Source organism: Aptenodytes patagonicus, chromosome 2 (genome assembly GCF_965638725.1).
Source record: "Aptenodytes patagonicus chromosome 2, bAptPat1.pri.cur, whole genome shotgun sequence".
Classification (NCBI taxonomy): Eukaryota; Metazoa; Chordata; class Aves; order Sphenisciformes; family Spheniscidae; genus Aptenodytes; species Aptenodytes patagonicus.
The window spans coordinates 21,216,327-21,234,922 of record NC_134950.1 but is presented as its reverse complement, the minus strand read 5'-3'; the positions used below and the strand labels follow the sequence as shown (position 1 = coordinate 21,234,922).

The 18,596-nt window shown below is 44.7% G+C and overlaps 1 protein-coding gene and 1 non-coding gene across 6 annotated transcripts in view; one reads left to right on the top strand and one right to left on the bottom strand.

Moving 5' to 3' along the window:
• OXR1 (oxidation resistance 1) overlaps positions 1 to 18,596 on the top strand; it is a 305,203-nt gene that overhangs the window by 53,403 nt on the left and 233,204 nt on the right. The window lies entirely within an intron of this gene.
• On the bottom strand, positions 17,106 to 17,188 carry TRNAL-CAG (transfer RNA leucine (anticodon CAG)). Its single transcript has one exon. It is a non-coding gene; the product is annotated as a tRNA-Leu (tRNA).

The following is an 18,596-nucleotide window of genomic DNA, read 5'->3' as shown; positions in this document are numbered from 1 at the left end:
GATTATTGCTTGCAGACTCTTTAATTATAGGATTACACTTGCACTTCAGTTATAACCTTTAATACCATAAGTTCCTTCTTCAAAAGTGGCTGGCAGTTGAAATTACAAAGAGGACCTAACATCTCGGTGACTGGATTTTTCTTTTGTTTTTCTTTGCATTGGAATGCTAGCATGTTTGTTTACTTCTCCAGTTGATCTCAAGCAATTAATGTGTGAGCAAAACTGCAGACACCTTTCTTTTCGTGTTTCCAGTTCTCTTATGCTTTAGAAGATTCAGGAGGCACAGAGTTTCTGAGCCAGACCCTTAAGATATGTCATGTATGTGGCTGGACTCTTCAGTGTACAGGGATGTGTTCTTCGTTACACCCTGTTCAAGCTCCTGCTGAAGGGCAAAACCCTGGCATTTCTGAAGTCAGTGAAATTCTTTTGCTCTTATTCTAGAAGTCAGGGTTTCACCTGAATTTTCTAACAATACTCTTTACCAAGATTATGCAGGATGAGGAGAATGTTGTTTGGTTTTGCTTTTCAAGAAATGCATTTGGAAGAAAAATATGCCAGGGTATAAACTGAAGGTCAGTCTTGCTGAGTGATTAAGTCAGTTGAAGGTACTCATGCCCCAGTTCAGTCATTTCTTCTTGCACAGGAAAGCATGAAGATATTTCCCAGACAAGCATGAACTTTTCCTCATGCTCAGATTTCGTGCTGAGCTTGAGCCTCAGTGCCCTGTAGATACGTCCAGTTGTTGGTAAGTTTCCAGTCTTAGCAGAACTGCTCCTGTTAGATTCTGGCTGTAAAAATAACTTCGTAAGATTTCTCTCATTTTTAGGAAATTAAGCCTGTAGATTAGACAATTATCAGTGCTGACACATGAAACCTAGTCTCAGTTTAAAACCACTCTAGTTTAATTTCAACTTAAATGCGAAAGGCACACGTATGACAATCAGCACCTAACAGAGCTAAATGGCATCATCTAGACTCTGCTGCATCTTTCACAGGTAAGGATAGCTACACTGGTGGTCAGAAATACATTTTCTCTTGGGAATTGCTTGCCAGATACATCTCTGAAACCTTCCAAAGTAGAACTGGTACCACATAATGAGAGCTGTTGTTGTGTCCTACAGACTTTTTCAAATGCTTCTGGCAATTACATGATTTCTCAGATGTCTCCCTTTCTTCAGATGCTTTTATAAATCCCTGCCCACAATCATAACACTATATCAGAGCAAAAGACTTTTCTCCCTCTATCTTTATTTCCTAACAAAAGTCCCAATATCCTGATAAAACCAAACCTCATTTCACAATGTGATATGTCTGCGTCCTGCTTGTATGTATAAAGCCCTGGGGTTAAATTTTCAACGTGGTGAATAGTAGATATCTGCACAAATCCTGTTGTCTGCTAATGGGATTTGTTCATGCTGCTCCCTGACACCTTTTTAAACACTCATACTGGTGATTCATTTTATTACGGTGTTATAGAAGACACTTAGTCAAGTGTGTTCTGATTCCGCATTCGGCAACATGAACCAGTCAGAGGGAGCAGGACCAACTAAACGGCTGCGTCTGTGCTGTATTGCCGCAGACAGCAGTCATAGGTTGTTGGCTTCGTATTTATGTGGTCATAAATTGCCTGTTTTGCTGACACTTTAAAGTAAATGAAGGAAAGCATCAGCACTGCTGGCTTTCTGGCAGGAAGCCTAAGAGCAACTCGGTATGCCTTGTGTGTCTAGCTAATGCCACTTTGATGGAAAGTTTTAATTAAGTGCATGTCTGTGCGTGCAGAGAAGAAATCAAAGGCACTTGGGAAAAAGAAAGTGTATCTGCTCCAGACTCATTGAGGAGTAATTTGGTGAGAGCACTAAATGACTTTCAATTAATTGGAAAATATTTTCTTAAATATTGCCGGAAAGTACAAGAAAATCAGTCTGAAGGGAGGACTATAAAATTAGTCTGTAGATCTAATCCATTTGCTCCGTACTTGCTGGAAGATGTCATGGTAGTACAAGTCAGAGGTGTAGGGATTGTGAAACTAATCTGATACACTGGATTTCATTAAGCGCCCTAATTGTAATTATCAGAAGAACACTGGAAGCTGGTTTGCCTATAGCGAGTATTTTTGATTTGTAATTTCTGTAGCAGTTTCTAAGCTTATAAACATCAAAAAATTCATTGTTAATGCAAGTATAGTTTTTATAGCAAATCTTTTATAACTAGGTAGCCATATTAAAATTCTAGCTGTTGAAATTGAACTTATTACATGGGAATTTTAGCTCTGTTTCCTGGTTCTCATAGTTACAGCAAGAAAATCACTCAGTTCTCTTCAGACTGTCTAGAGGGATGGCTCTTTATGAAAAGAGCAGTTCTGAGGAGCAGGGATAATTCATTTACCACTAGATAGGGTGCATGATTTATTTTGGATAATGTTTGGTGTATGATTCATTGTTCTAGCTGCATTATAGCAAAGCCAAAAGGGCCAACCCAGGTATGCACAGGGCTTGTTATGTCATGCTGTATTCACCTTAATCTTTGTAATCTTTTTATGGCCTCAATACAACATGACTTCCACCCTTTTATCCAGCTTTCAACCAAGGTAGAAAACTTGCTCTATTACTCACTTAACTTTTCTTCCAGAAGAAATGGAGCTTTCTCAAGAGCCAATCCAAAACTGTGCAACAAACTTCGTGAGGGGCTGGGGATGACCATGCAGTCTTAGCTTTTGTCCCTATTTGATCTTCCATCTTTAATATAACTCTAAGATACTCTTTGCATTAAATAACCACAATGAAAGAACACCACCAGTGGCTTAAGCCTTATCATGGCGGACTCTTTTGTTCCTCTGTATGACGAGTGATTGGTCAGCTCCTTCTATTCATCTCATTTTAAATGCATATTCTCCTGTGAACTGTACTGTCAGATGAAACCTTCCCTCATCCCCAAAACCCCATTTTTTTTGTTTGTTTCTTAAAATGGACAAGGTTATTTTCTGAACACAGAATTCTAGGTCTGATTTCCTAATATCTTTCTCTATTCCTGCTGATGTTTATGAAAAAGTGAATCTGAAGACTGGAATAGATAAAGCTGCTTTCTTAGCATGAGTTATCTGATGCCATTTCAGATGTATACAGCAGATGGGGAGTCTCATGGGAAGGGGAGAAATAAATGCAACAGATGCGTCATAAGAGCAAAAAAGCTATTTAGGAGAATAGTTCCAAGAATGGAAGATGCCATCAAAAGGTTATTTACCTTTTGGCAAATCATTGCATTTTGCCTGACTTTTTCTAATCTGAGAGATGAGAAATAGTTTGGCATTTATTATCAGAAACTAGTTATAAACAGAATTACCTTGTTTCTCTGGGTATTATGGAGCAATGCTAGATGCCTCAACTACTGATGAGAAAGCCCGACAGAGAAAGGAATCCTTATGGACAACATGGAGAAATACCATAACCCAGAAAATTGAAGTATTTCAGAGTATTCCAATAAAAGTAATGAATGCTTTGGTCTTAAGACCTTTGCTGTGGCCTTAAAACCTCTGTAAGATCACCACTTCACATTAAGTTAGAGCAGTAGTCCTGTGCAGAGTGTAGCGACACATGAGAAACATTGCCCTTATTATAATCCCCACCCCATACACCAGGCTTGCATGCAGCTCTTCAGGCAGTGCATAGGCAGGCCCTGGAATTTGTTGCAGCAGCATGTGAATGCTAAAATGTTCAGGAAATGTAAGAAGAAACTGTTTTTAATGTGAAGGTGGTCAAACACTGGAAGAGGTTGCCATGAAGTTGTATAGTCTCTATCCTGAGAGATAATCATAGAATCATAGAATAGTTTGGGTTGGAAGTGACGTCTAAAGGTCATCTAGTCCAACCCCCCTGCCGTGGGCAGGGACATCTTCAACTAGATCAGGTTACTCAGAGCCCCGTCCAACCTGACCTGGAATGTTTCCAGGGATGGGGCATCCACCACCTCTCTGGGCAACCTGTGCCAGTGTTTCACCACCCTCAGCGTAAAAAATGTCTTCCTTCTATCTAGTCTCAATCTACCCCCCTTTAGGTTAAAGCCATTCCCCCTTGTCCTGTCGCAACAGGCCCTGCCAAAAAGTCTGTTGCCATCTTTTTTATAAGCCCCCTTTAAGTACTGATAGGCTGCAATAAGGTCTCCCCGAAGCCTTCTCTTCTTCAGGCTGAACAACCCCAACTCTCTCAGCCTTTCTTCATAGGAGAGGTGTTCCATCCCCCTGATCATTTTCGTGGCCCTCTTCTGGACCTCCTCCAACAGGTTCATGTCTTTCTTATGCTGAGGACTCCAGAGCTGCATGCAGGTGGGGTCTCCCCAGAGCAGAGTAGAGGGGCAGAATCACCTCCCTCGACCTGCTGGCCACGCTTCTTTTGATGCAGCCCAGGATACGATTGGCCTTCTGGGCTGCGAGCGCACATTGCTGGCTCATGTCCAGCTTTTCATCCACCAGTACCCCCAAGTCCTTCTCCGCCGGGCTGCTCTCAATCCCTTCATCCCCCAGCCTGTAGTGATACCGGGGGTTGCCCCGACCCAGGTGCAGGACCTTGCACTTGGCCTTGTTAAACCTCATGAGGTTCACACAGGCCCACTTCTTGAGCTTGTCCAGGTCCCTCTGGATGGCATCCCGTCCCTCTGGCGTGTGAACCGCACCACTCGGCTTGGTGTCATCTGCAAACTTGCTGAGGGTGAGCTCGATCCCACTGTCTATGTCATTGATGAAGATATTAAACAGTACTGGTCCCAATATGGACCCCTGTGGGATGCCACTCTCCACCGATCTCCATCTGGACATTGAGCCGTTGACCCTCTGGATGCGACCATCTACCAATTCCTCACCCACCGGACAGTCCACCCATCAAATCCATACCTCTCCAGCTTAGAGAGAAGGATGTTGTGGGGGACCGTGTCAAAGGCCTTACAGAGGTCCAGGTAGACGACATCTGTAGCCCTTCCCGTGTCCACTGATGTGGTCACTCCATCACAGAAGGCCACTGGGTTGGTCAGGCAGGACTCACCCTTGGTGAAGCCATGCTGGCTGTCTCGAATCAGCTCCCTGTCCTCCATGTGCCTTAGCATAGCTTCCAGGAGGATCTGTTCCATGATCTTCCCGGGCACAGAGGTGAGACTAACTGGCCTGTAGTTCCCTGGGTCTTCCTTTTTTCCCTTTTTAAAAATGGGGGTTATGTTTCCCCTTTCGCAGTCAGTGGGAACTTCACCGGACTGCCACGACTTCTCAAATAGGATGGATAGTGGCTTAGCAACTTCATCTGCCAGTTCCTTCAGGACCCGTGGATGGATCTCATCAGGTCCCATGGACTTGTGCACCTTCTCGTCTCTCGAACATGATGTTCTCCCACAGTGGGCGGCTCTTCCTTCTCCCAGTCCCTGCCTTTGCCTTCTGCGGCTTGGTGGTGAGGCTCGAGCACTTGCTGGTGAAGGCCGAGGCAAAAAAGGCAGAGTACCTCCACCTTCTCCGTATCCTGGGTAACCAGGTCTCCCGTTTCGTTCTGGAGAGGGCCCATGTTTTCCCTTGTCTTCCCTTTTATCCCTGACGTACCTATAGAAGCTTTTCTTGTTGCCCTTGATGTCCCTGGCCAGATTTAATTCTATCAGGGCTTTAGCTTTCCTAACCTGATCCCTGGCTGCTCAGACAATTTCTCTGTATTCCTCCCAGGCTACCTGTCCTTGCTTCCACCCTCTGTAGGCTTCCTTTTTGTGTTTGAGTTTGCCCTGGAGCTCCTTGTTCATCCATGCAGGCCTCCTGGTGTTTTTGCCTGACTTCCTCTTTGTTGGGACGCATTGCTCCTGAGCTTGAAGGAGGTGATCCTGGAATATTACCCAGCTTTCTTGGGCCCCTCTTTCCTCCAGGTCTTTGTCCCATGGCACTCTACCAAGGAGATCCCTGAAGAGGCCAAAGTCTGCTCTCCTGAAGTCCAGGGTAGTGAGCTTGCTGTGCGCCCTCCTTGGTGCCCTAAGGATTTTGAACTCCACCATTTTGTGGTCTCTGCAGCCCAGGCTGCCCTTGAGCTTCACATTCCCCACCAGCCCCTCCTTGTTGGTGAGAACAAGGTCCAGCATAACACCTCTCCTCGTTGGCTCCTCTACCACTTGGAGAAGGAGGTTATCGTCAACACATTCCAGGAACCTTCCGGATTGCTTATGCCCTGCCGTGTTGTCCCTCCAACAGATATCGGGGTGGTTGAAGTCCCCCATGAGGACCAGGGCTTGTGAGCGTGAGGCTGCTCCTATCTGTCTATAGAGGGCCTCATCCGCTCAGTCTTCCTGGTCGGGTGGCCTGTAGCAGACCCCCACCGTAGTGTCACCTGTCCCTGCCTTCCCTTTAATCCTGACCCATAAGCTCTCGGTCGGCTCCTCATCCATCCCCAGGCAGAGCTTCATGCGCTCCAGCTGGTCATCGGCATAGAGGGTGACACCCCCTCCTCATCTCCCCTGCCTGTCCTTCCTAAAGAGCCTGTATCCCTCCACCCCAACATTCCAATCATAGGAGCCATCCCACCACGTCTCCGTGATGCCAATAAGGTCGTAGCCCTGCAGGCGTGCGCACGTCTCTTAACTCCTCTTGTTTATTCCCCATGCTACATGTGTTTGCATAGAGGCATTTAAGTTGGGCCCCCGATGAAGCTGTCTCACTGGCTGGAGTTCCTTTGTGCTGCTCTTCAGGCGCTCTCCTGCTGACCTGTGATCCTCCTCCAGGCTCTGGGCATCAATTGCTGGCCCTGGCATCAAACTGGTAGGAGTGGGATGGATTGAGGTTCCCGTCCCCCGGCATCTCTAGTTTAAAGCCCTCTTCACCAGCTTGGCAAGCCTATGACCAAAGATGCTCTTCCCCTTCTCTGACAGATGGACCCCGTCAGCCCCCAGTAGACCAGGTTTCTCAAAGAGAGTCCCATGGTCTAAGTAGCCGAACCCCTGGCTGTGGCACCAGTGCCGTAACCATTTGTTGACTCGCCAGATTCAACTGGCCCTTTCAAACCCCTTCCCTGTGACCGCCAGGATTGATGGAAAAGCTACCTGTGCTCCCAAGTCCCTTACCGCCGCTCCCAGGCTCTGTAGTCCTTCTTGATAGTCCTCATAATCAAAACCCGACTGGTTATGTCCCTGAGCAATCTGCTGCAGCTGAGCCGGCTCTGAGCAGGAGGATGGAATGGAGGATCCCCAGAGGTCCGCACCAGCCTCCGTGACTCTGCAGTCTGTTGCAGGCTATGAACCACAAATCATAGAATCATTGAGGTTGGAAAAGACCTCTAAGATCATCGAGTCCAACCGTCAACCCAACACCACCAGGCCCACTAAACCACGTCCCTAAGCGCCTCATCTACACGTCTTTTAAATACCTCCAGGGATGGGGACTCCACCACTTCCCTGGGCAGCCTGTTCCAATGTTTCACCACTCTTTCAGTAAAGACATTTTTCCTTACATCCAATCTAAACCTCCCCTGCCGCAACTTCAGGCCATTTCCTCTCGTCCTATCGCTTGTTACTTCGGAGAAAAGACCAACACCCACCTCGCTACAACCTCCTTTCAGGTAGTTGTAGAGAGCGATGAGGTCTCCCCTCAGCCTCCTTTTCTCCAGGCTGAACAGTCCCAGTTCCCTCAGCCGCTCCTCATAAGACTTGTGCTCCAGACCCCTCACCAGCCTCGTTGCCCTTCTCTGGACACGCTCCAGCACCTCAACATCCTTCTTGTAGTGAGGGGCCCAAAACTGAACACAGTATTCGAGGTGCGGCCTCACCAGGGCCGAGTACAGGGGCACAATCACTTCCCTAGTCCTGCTGGCCACACTATTTCTGATACAGGCCAGGATGCCATTGGCCTTCTTGGCCGCCTGGGCACACTGCCGGCTCATGTTCAGCCGGCTGTCGACCAACACCCCCAGGTCCTTTTCCGCCAGGCAGCTTTTCAGCCACTCTTCCCCAAGCCTGTAGCGCTGCATGGGGTTGTTGTGGCCGAAGTGCAGGACCCGGCACTTGGCCTTGTTGAACCTCATACAGTTGGCCTGGGCCCATCCATCCAGCCTGTCCAGGTCCCTCTGCAGAGCCTTCCTACCCTCGAGCAGATCAACACTCCCACCCAACTTGGTGTCGTCTGCAAACTTACTGAGGGTGCACTCAATCCCCTCATCCAGATCATCAATAAAGATATTGAACAAGACCGGCCCCAGTACTGAGCCCTGGGGAACACCGCTCGTGACCGGCCGCCAACTGGATGTAACTCCATTCACCACAACTCTCTGGGCCCGGCCGTCCAGCCAGTTTTTGACCCAGCGCAGAGTCCACCTGTCTAAGCCGTGAGCCGCCAGCTTCTCTAGGAGAATGCTGTGGGAGACAGTGTCAAAGGCCTTGCTGAAGTCCAGGTAGACCACATCCACAGCCTTTCCCTCATCCACTAGGCGGGTCACCTGGTCATAGAAGGAGATCAGGTTGGTCAAGCAGGACCTGCCTCTCATGAACCCGTGCTGGCTAGGCCGGATCCCCTGGTTGTCCCGCTCATGCCTTGTGAGCGCCCTCAAGATGAGCCGCTCCATAATCTTCCCCGGCACCGAGGTCAGGCTGACAGGCCTGTAGTTCCCCGGATCCTCCTTCCGGCCCTTCTTGTGGATGGGCGTCACATTGGCAAGCCTCTACATTATGAAGCCTCTGAACCCCAAATTGCCGGGAGCAGGGAAGCTTTGTCCTACTGTTTGTCCTGCTCTTTGCCACTGTCTGTATTGATTTCTCCCTTAGGGCTGGTCTTGGCCACCGTCCCAGAGGATGCTGAGCTAGGCTGACCATTGGTCTGATCCAGCATCAGTGTTCTTGTGTGTATTAAGAGGATACTGGGATAGACTGCAGATGAGGAGCAAGTCTAATTATGGAGGAGAGGTTATTTAGGAGAGGGTGTTAAAGCAATGCAGCTAGTCCTGCAATCCCTGAAGGGCAGCCCAGGGAGAGTCCCGACATTGAGCCATGTTTTTCCTATGGGCATTGTAACTCAGGGCAGAGATGCTGGAAATCTGGCCAACGCCAGTGTCGCCAGCCTGATCCACCTGGGCTGCTGGTGGGGCTCAGCAGCCAAAGCCAAGGCAGACTCGTGCCCTGTGCTCACCTCTTCTCTATGAAAACTCAACACAGCTTCCTCTTAATTTTAACTGCGTCTAGTCCACTTGTTGGGCACCCAACATTATCCAAAGAGCTAAACAAGTTGATGTTTGTCACATTTGCCTGCTGGGCAGCTGGGAGGCTTCAATTTGTGTTATAACACTTATTTAGGTTCACCTGTTTAATAGATAGGACTATTGCATTAACAGTTGACATCTTGTTAAGGTGTGTGAAAGGTTTGCCACAAACTCTAAAGGCCACAATAGGAGAAGCCAAAAAGGAAAGATTTGAAGTGTGGTACTTCTGAAGTTAGAAATGGAGATGAAGCAAAGTAAATTAAGTTAGAAAAACAAAAAAGACCCTCCAAACCCCAAAGACTGCTTCTTCTTCAACTGTGAGTCCTTCTTGTCTTTCTTTATAAATGTCACTTTCTTTATAAATAGTTTGCTCTTTTTAAATAATCGGTGATGACTCAATAGCTCACCTTTATTATTGTGTATTTTAAATATGCAGACTTCAGCAAGTCTAAATCCGTGCTCTTTGGGGAAAAAAATAAGGCTTTAATCATATTCAGACCTAGCCTCCCTTTCATCTGGTAGTTTACTTGCTTTGACAGGTGAATATAACTTTCTGAGATCTGTGTTTTGTTTTTAAACCCACTCACCTACTTATATAACTTTCCTTACGTAGAGATTGTAATTTTTATTTTACCTGAACTGACACCAGTCAGATAAAGAGGCAGGTTTATAGACATTTGCAGTTTATTTATTATATTCCAGTTGTTGTTTATAATCTCTCCTTAAAATTCAGTTTCTCATATAAAAAGGGAGGTAAGCAAAATTGTACATGGCAATGCAGAGGTATTTTTTATTATTGTTGTTCAGTGAACCCCACATCAAGTACTGAGTAAAGGATCTCGATACTGCTGTTGCTTGGGTATCTTCTGCTTTGCCCGGTGCTGATTGCCACAAGGCTGCAATACAGCTCTGCTCCTCATAGAATCATAGAATCAGAGAATCACTGAGGTTGGAAAAGACCTCTAAGATCATCGAGTCCAACCATCGACCCAACACCACCATGTCCATTAAACCATGTCCCTAAGTGCCTCATCTACTCGTCTTTTAAATACCTCCAGGGATGGGGACTCAACCACTTCCCTGGGCAGCCTGTTCCAATGTTTAACCACTCATTTTAGTTAATGAGAGAGAAAGGTGGGAAAGCATGTAGTTTTGTTTTCTTAGAGGTTGTATGATGTAAGGCTTGTGGGCTCTCCTCTTTGAGGAGGCATTAAAGTACCTGGGTGCTTTGGTGGGGAGTCTCTGTAGCTGTGCAGCAGCGACAGGGACCATCCACTAATGCTGTTCTGTGTTGGGGAGAGCAGGAGCTGTCAGAGCCTAGCACTACCACTGAAGGAACAGGAAAATAAATTAATTCCAGTTAAACACGAGTGTGAAATTACCACTCTTGAGGTAAGGGTGAATATTTCTAGCAGCAAACAGCCAGTGGATTGGCCCACAGTAAAAGGACAGCATTACCTTTCAAAGGGGAATGTGACTTTTACAAGTGGAGCAAGACTGGCTTCAGGACAGGCATACCTACAAATAAATACTGTTTTTTTCAATCATTTGCATGTGTTATGAAAAGCACTAGCAGCAGAAAGAATAACAAGCTGCCCCATTGTCCTGGTTTCGGCAGGGACAGAGTTAATTTTCTTCCTAGGAGCTGGTATAGTGCTGCATTTTGGATTTAGTATGAGAATAAAGTTGATAACACACCGATGTTTTAGTTGTTGCTAAGCAGTGCTTACACTAGTCAAGGACTTCTCAGCTTCCCATGCTCTACTGACTGAGAAGGCTGGAGGTGCACAAGAAGCTGGGAGGGGGCACAGCCAGGACAGCTGACCCAAACTGGCCAAAGGGATATTGCATACCATGGGACGTCATGCTCAGTACATAAACTGGGGGAGTTGGCCAGGGGGCGGTGACCGCTGCTCGGGGACTGGCTGGGCATCAGTCAGCAGGTGGTGAGCAATTGCATTGTGCATCACTTGCTTTTTGTATTCTTTTATCATTATTATTATTATTATTTTCCCTTCCTTTTCTGTCCTTTTAAACTGTCTTTATCTCAACCCACAAATTTTACTTTTTTTTCCCCGATTCTCTCCCCCATCCCTCTGGTGGGGGGGTAGTGAGCGAATGGCTGTGTGGTGTTTAGCTCCCTGCCGGGTTAAACCACAACACCCATGTTGTGATGATGTCTGTCCACAGGAGATCGACGTGCAAGCTTGGCTTGCAGCAGGTAGGTTTCTGCCTGTGCTATCACAAGCGTCTTTATGCTATCAGAAACAGCTATGTGTTATTTACACTTCCCAGGCACCCGTGTTCCTCATACCAAAGCTGCCCTTTGGGCCTGCCACTCTGCAGTGTGGCTGATACCAGTAGAGATCCGGGACCCCTGCAGTGAGAGAAGAGCTTCTGCATACATCATCTTTAATACAAGGATAAACTTGCATTGTCTGAATTGATTCCAGTTCAGCTGACATTTAATTGACATCAGAGTTAACCATCAATGTCCTCAGCAGAGTTAGTCCAGCTTTCATGTTTTAATAACTGTGAACAGCACGGAGCCCTAGGTAGATTCCTTTCAAGGTAGATTCATTAGGGCAGAAAAGATCATTAGCTGCTGGTAATGGATTGTTTCTCAGTAAGATAAACGCAATTTCAGACATGCTTTGAACTGCCAGTGTAGGCTTGTTTCAATGACAAAGGGAGCAGGTGAGCCATGGTATCCTGATTATTCCTTTTACTTCTGTTTTTAAAAAAATCTTTGAACACCACGAGGTTTTGGAAGTATACTGTCCTATCCACTAATGAGCAGTAGAAGTAATGAGATATCTCAAAACTCCCTCAGTGTCCACCTACTTAGCGTATACTTGGCTGAACTTCATCTAATTCTTTTCAAAGTGATGTGTGGATTTGGTGTCAGGAGAGAAATACTGGAGGCAGTTTCTATACATTTCAGTCGTTCAGTCACTCATGCTGAGTAATAAGCACTGATCAGATCATAGAATAGTTTGGGTTGGAAGGGACCTCTAAAGGTCTTCTAGTCCAACCCCCCTGCCGTGGGCAGGGACATCTTCAACTAGATCAGGTTGCTCAGAGCCCCGTCCAACCTGACCTGGAATGTCTCCAGGGATGGGGCATCCACCACCTCTCTGGGCAACCTGTGCCAGTGTTTCACCACCCTCAGCGTAAAACATTTCTTCCTTCTATCTAGTCTCAATCTACCCCCCTTTAGGTTAAAGCCATTCCCCCTTGTCCTGTCGCAACAGGCCCTGCTAAAAAATCTGGGTATTTATTATAAAGATCTGGGTATCTGTTACACTTTGTGATGAGCATATAATGAGATGGTCTCTCCCTTGCTGTATTCTCCTCTGGTCCATGGGCAACATTCATAAAACCAGGATGAGAAAAGTTTGGTGATAGCCATTTGTTTGCTGGAGAAAATTTTATATGAAGGAAAAAATACTATGTGGCCATATCCTCTCATGTATGATGGTGCAGTAATGGTAGAAGCCCAGCTTGCCCATAAAATTACCTATTTCCCTGAAACCCCTTCAGGGGGATTTCACATAGGGTGTGGGATCTGCCTCTGTTCTTTCCCCTGCTGGTCAATAAGGGCTCTGCTCACAGGTACAGCTCTGGCTGCAGCTGCCGCACAGGAATAAGGCAATCCTTATTCCTTATTAATTGAGAGATTGTATTTAATAGAGGCTTGCTGAAAGAAAACTGCTCCTTTGGTAAAGCACAACATCTTTCTGTTGTGCTTTTACCTCCTGTTTGCATTGGCATCCTGAAATATGTTTGCTTGAAAAAGTGTATAGTTCCTTTCTTAAAAAAAAAAAAAAAAAGATTTGTCATTCTCTGTATCTTATTTACCAGAAGCACTCCCTTGTGTACCACTCCAGAGAGATAAAAGATTTCTGAGCTGCTTGTGGTACTGTACTTCTCGCCCTGTGACATTTTCTCACAGGAAATATTCGCAGCATATGCAAATGTTTAGAGTTTGGTCTCAGTCCTTGTGACTAGCAATGGCTAAGATTTATGCAGTTTTAATCTCAGAAAAAGTCGATCATGCGCTTCCTTTAATAATGGAAGTTATTTAAGTCTGGGCATCCTGTCTAGCTAATATGGTTATTTTGGTATTAAATTGACTAGAGAGCTGAACATATTCACAGGAAGAGTTTGAACCTAGCCTCACTAAACAACGTGTATATAAAAGAGTGGAGATATTGGCATGTGATTATGAAATAGCATACATACTGATAATCAGGTTTTTTAAAAAATAATTGTTCTTCTTTCCCTCAAATGCCTCTCTAGATTCTGTGCACTCCATCTTGTGAAAGTTTCTGAAAGCCAATTTATAGGAAGAGACTGTCTTCACAGAAATCATTACTATCAGTTAACGTGTGCTTTGCTGCTGTTGGGTGCATATTCTCAATAGTGACTGTAGCCTACATAACATATTAACAAAGTATTAGGCACATTTTTTGTTCTGTGCAGGCCTTTAATTCAGGATAAATGATCTGCTAGAGAACAAGGAATTGAACTTTCTACAGGGATTTCTCGATGAAATCCTGTGGTCTTTGTTGTTTATGATGGCCTTGGATTTAACCCTTCCTCTCCCTCTTTTGTTTTGTCCATTATTATAGTCTTTGAATATGGAAGACTTGACTTGGCAGAATATTGTGTTTTATTATGTAATTATATTGAAAATCCAAATGAAATCTCATCTGCATACCTAATTCACCCATGACAATGTTACTAGAAGGGAAATGCTGTTAACTACAAGCTATGCAGAGCTCATGGCTGCAGACTTTTTAATGCGTGGCTCTGTGCATTCTGTTACGTTGCTGCTGTTTCATAGGTCCAGCAGCTCCCGTGCAGCCTTGTCCAAAATGGAGATTTGAATCAGGGGATGAAATCCAAGGACCACTGAAGTAACTTGTGAACTCCCATTGGAGTTAGGGTTTTTCTTATCCTGAATGGTGACTGGAGCCCCGTGCAGTTCTCTCTCTCTCCACCCATGCAAGCCTCTCAATGGGGATTAAAGTAGGGTTAGGAAGGGACTGTAGAAAAAAGCGACAGTTCTGAATAGGTGTTTGAATGCATAATCTATTTAGTGAATGCCTTCTCACTAGTAGTTTCTAGGATGCTTTAAGCCATCTCAAATACTGTAGGTACATCTGTTCTGATTTACATGATCTCAATATTCACTTTATAATTGAAATGAAGCTAAAGAGGTTCTAGACTTCAAAGTTGCTGTTTTGCTTGTGACATACAATTATTTCATGGTTTTTATATATATCTCTCTATATATGTACCTCTATCTGTTATATTTTTTCCTCAAACATTAGGAAGAGTCTACACTATCAGTTTAGATCAAATAACTTCTAATAATACTTGGATTGATGCTTGTGTAAGGTAGATAATACACTACTTTTGTAAATTGTGCTGGTGGGACTTGAAAGACTATAAACAACCAGGATGCTGATTTCAGGTTTCCATCCAAAATGGATCCCCCAGGAAGACCAGCCAGCCCTGCACCCTGCAACTTACAGCTGTGGATTCCTGCTTTAGGCAGCTGCCTATTGATTTTGTTGTATGTCTGGCAGACCCAAACACGCCGGACTTGCTGTGCATTCATAGCAGGCAAATGTGCTGCTTTCAGAATTCCAGTACTGGTAGAACTGCTGTCTGGAACACGGAATTAAATACTGATTGAGCATTAACAGTTCAGGAGATGGTGATCTTAACATTGCTTTCTGCAAGGATGTTCTGCAAAACATCCCTGTATATGTTGACGGACTGTAGTGCTGCTTGCCTAGTAAGAACGGGTGGGTTAACACCACCCCATGGGTTAAGGTTCTGGAGAAAAACAGATACGTATCTTCTGTACACAAGGTATGGTAGATAAGTATTTTGTGTAGGTAAACAACTCTACTCAAGGAATGTTTGGTAGCATTTGCAGCTGGAAAGCATTAGTTACCTTTGTCAGCATCTGTGTTAATATCAGATAATTAAACCACTCCCTCTGTTTCTTTCTCTGAAATAATTCATTAATTCATCTTTTTTAGCTGCAAATTTATAACGAACTAGTGCTATGTGTGTTCAGAGGTCATTACTGCATATCTGCTGAGCGTTTGCAGTACTGGATATGTAACATTTACAGTTTATGGCGCTAAAAATCCTAGTCTTCCACCTCATTCATGGGAAGAATGTTCTTGTGACTGATGTTTGTGACCTTGTTTTTCAGAAATACTTTGTATTCCAGAATGTCACTTAATGCATACTTAACTCTAAATATGTAATGTGAAAATTTAATGCATTTACTGATTTGTACAGCTTTTGAGAGGTTTTTAAATTTTAACAAAACAAGAACATAATGCAATATCCAAAGTAATTGGGAGAACAAGTTAAAAGAAAATAATAATAATAATTTTTTAAAAAGCTAGTTTTGAGATGGAAGCTATAGTTTTAAGAAACATCTGGAGCCAAAATAACAGCTCACCTCTGGCAAAAGGGGGGAAGGGAGGGAGAGAGGGAGGAAGGGAGATTCTGGCTTCTTCCTCTCATGCTCTGCTCCACTCACTCACCTGCTCTTGCCACTTAAGCAAGTGCCACAGCTTGCCAGGTGATTGCCTGGCAGGTGGGTCCCAATCCCTAATGCAGCAGAAGATCAGCTTGGGGGAGTAATGTTTCTTGCAACGTCAGTGAGGCATATAGCTTGATATCCAGCATTGAGCTAGTGCAGGGAAGAAGCAGGGCTAGTGCAGGCATGGTAGTGGGGAGGACACAGAAATTCCACCAAATTTTGGGGGTTGGATTCTGAACTGCACCCTTCTTTAGGCTGAGACAATTAGATCTCCCATTTTAATTTAAGACCCTAGGGTTTTTTTTAGAATAGAATAGAATAGAATAGAATAGAATAGAATAGAATATTTCAGTGGAAGGGTCCTACAATGATCATCTAGTCCAACTGCCTGACCACTTCAGGGCCGACCAAAAGTTAAAGCACGTTAGTAAGGGCATTGTCCAAATGCCTCTCAAACACTGACAGGCTTGGGGCATCGACCACCTCTCTAGGAAGCCTGTTCCAGGGTTTGACCACCCTCTTGGTAAAGAAATGCTTCCTAATGTCCAGTCTAAACCTCCCCTGGTGCAGCTTTGAACCATTCCCACGTGTCCTATCACTGGATCCCAGGGAGAAAAGCTCAGCACCTCCCTCTCCACTTCCCCTCCTCAGGAAGCTGTAGAGAGCAACAAGGTGGCCTTTCAGCCTCCTTCTCTCCAAACTAGACAAACCCAAAGTCCTTCATAGGACATGCCTTCCAGCCCTTCCACCAGCTTTGTTGCCCCTCTCTGGACACACTCAAGGACCTGAACATCCTTCTTAAATTGTGGGGCCCAGAACTGCATACAGTATTCAAGGTGAGGCCGCACCAACACTGAATACAGCGGGATAATCACCTCTTTTGACCAGCTGGTTATGCTGTGTTTGATGCACCCCAGGATGCGCTTTGCCCTCTTGCTGCCAGGGCACACTGCTGACTCATATTGAGCCTGCTGTCAGCCAGCACCCCCAGATCCCTTTCTGCAGGGCTGCTCTCCAGCCACTCCTCTCCCAATTTATACTTGTGCCTGGCATTACTCTGTCTCAGGTGCAGGATCCAGCATTTGGACTTGTTAAATTTTATCCCATTAATCATAGCCCAATGCTCCAATCTATCAAGATCACTCTGCAAGGCCTCTTGTCCCTCAAAAGAGTCAGCAGCACCTCCCAGTTTGGTATCATCAGCAAACTTGCTAATGGTGCATTCAACTCCTGCATCCAGATGGTTGATAAATATATTGAACAGCACTGGCCCTAGAATTGAGCCCTGAGGAACACCGCTGGTGACCAGCCAGCCAGATGTAGCCCAAAAAGGGAGCTGTCAGAAGTGGGATTCGAACCCACGCCTCCAGGGGAGACTGCGACCTGAACGCAGCGCCTTAGACCGCTCGGCCATCCTGACCCATGGGATACTGCTGCTACTACTGTATAATTTGTATATATCTAGATATTTTTAGTGATGCTATATTGTACCATTTTTCTCACACAGAGGATGTTAAGAAATATTCCCAACTAAAATGTATATTGTGTTGAATCTAATGAAACTATAATAACTGATGTTAATTTGGTACATGCAGCTGTTTCATTCTGTGAGTACCTGAGTGTTAGTATGTTGAGAAAGAAGCAGGGACTGTTGCACATAAATTACATATGCCATATAGCAGAAGTTTGAAGGTGTACAGAAATGAATAAAAGTGCGGTATGTTGCACAAGGGTATTGCTATAAGACTGATTTGTTTCCTGTACTGTCTATGAAAATCTCCTTGAGACAGGTACAAGTTATTCATGGTGAGAGTTCTCTGTGACATTTGAAAGGGGACTGTGACACTGAAACAAATTGTATGTCCCTGAGCTGCATTTTTATAAAAGAATTCATGTACTTGAAAGCTGCATCCAGGAAGCTCTAAACATATAAATTTGGTCAGGATTTGGGAGTAAAAGTCAATATGGAAGGCAAGAAGTATCCTTGTTTGGGAGTATCAGCTTTAAAATCTAATGGCTCTGTTTGGAATATAAATTTTATAGAAAAATTTTGGAATGGCGCAACCAGAAACTATCAGAAATGGCAAGTATACCTCTGGCCCCAAAATGTAATTATTCCCCAGAACCTTAAGGAACAATATTTTCCAATGGCAAAAAAGGTTACAGTCTCTACTAGGTCGGTCAGAAATTGATACTGATTTTATTTGGTACTGGTATTGGAGGAAAACAGTTGCTACTGTTTGGAGAAACCAGTTCTTTTGGCTGCAGTTTGTCAATGTCTTTCTTGCACTGGGGAGCCCAAAGTGCTGGACCAGTACTCAGATGCAGTCTCACTGGTGCTGAGTAGAGGGAAATAATGACTTGTCTTGTCCTGACTTCAGAGTTAGATCTGTCTTCAAAGTTGGCCCTGCTTTGAGCAAGGTGTTAGAGCAGGTAAGTGCCAAAGGTCCCCTCAAGCCTAAACTGTTCTGTGATTCTACAGTAATGTGCCATAATTTTGAACAATTTTATTTAACAACACTCTTATGAATTGAGAGTATTAATGCTGTATCCTGAATATGTAGTTAGTGTGTCCTAAACTTTTGCATTTTTACCCTGGTACTCATTCTAGGGCAACAAGTAGTCTTGTCTGAATCCTAACTGTATGTAAAGACTAGACTATGTAACCAATAATTTTATAACATACTGGAAATTTTATGCTTCTTGTTATGGGAGAGAGAAGGTATGCTGTAAAGCATTTTAGCATTCCAGTCTTGGAGAAAGAGCAGGCCTGGTTGGCTTACTGGTAGGGATTCTTTTATGGGCAGAGGTGCAGTTTTCCTATATTT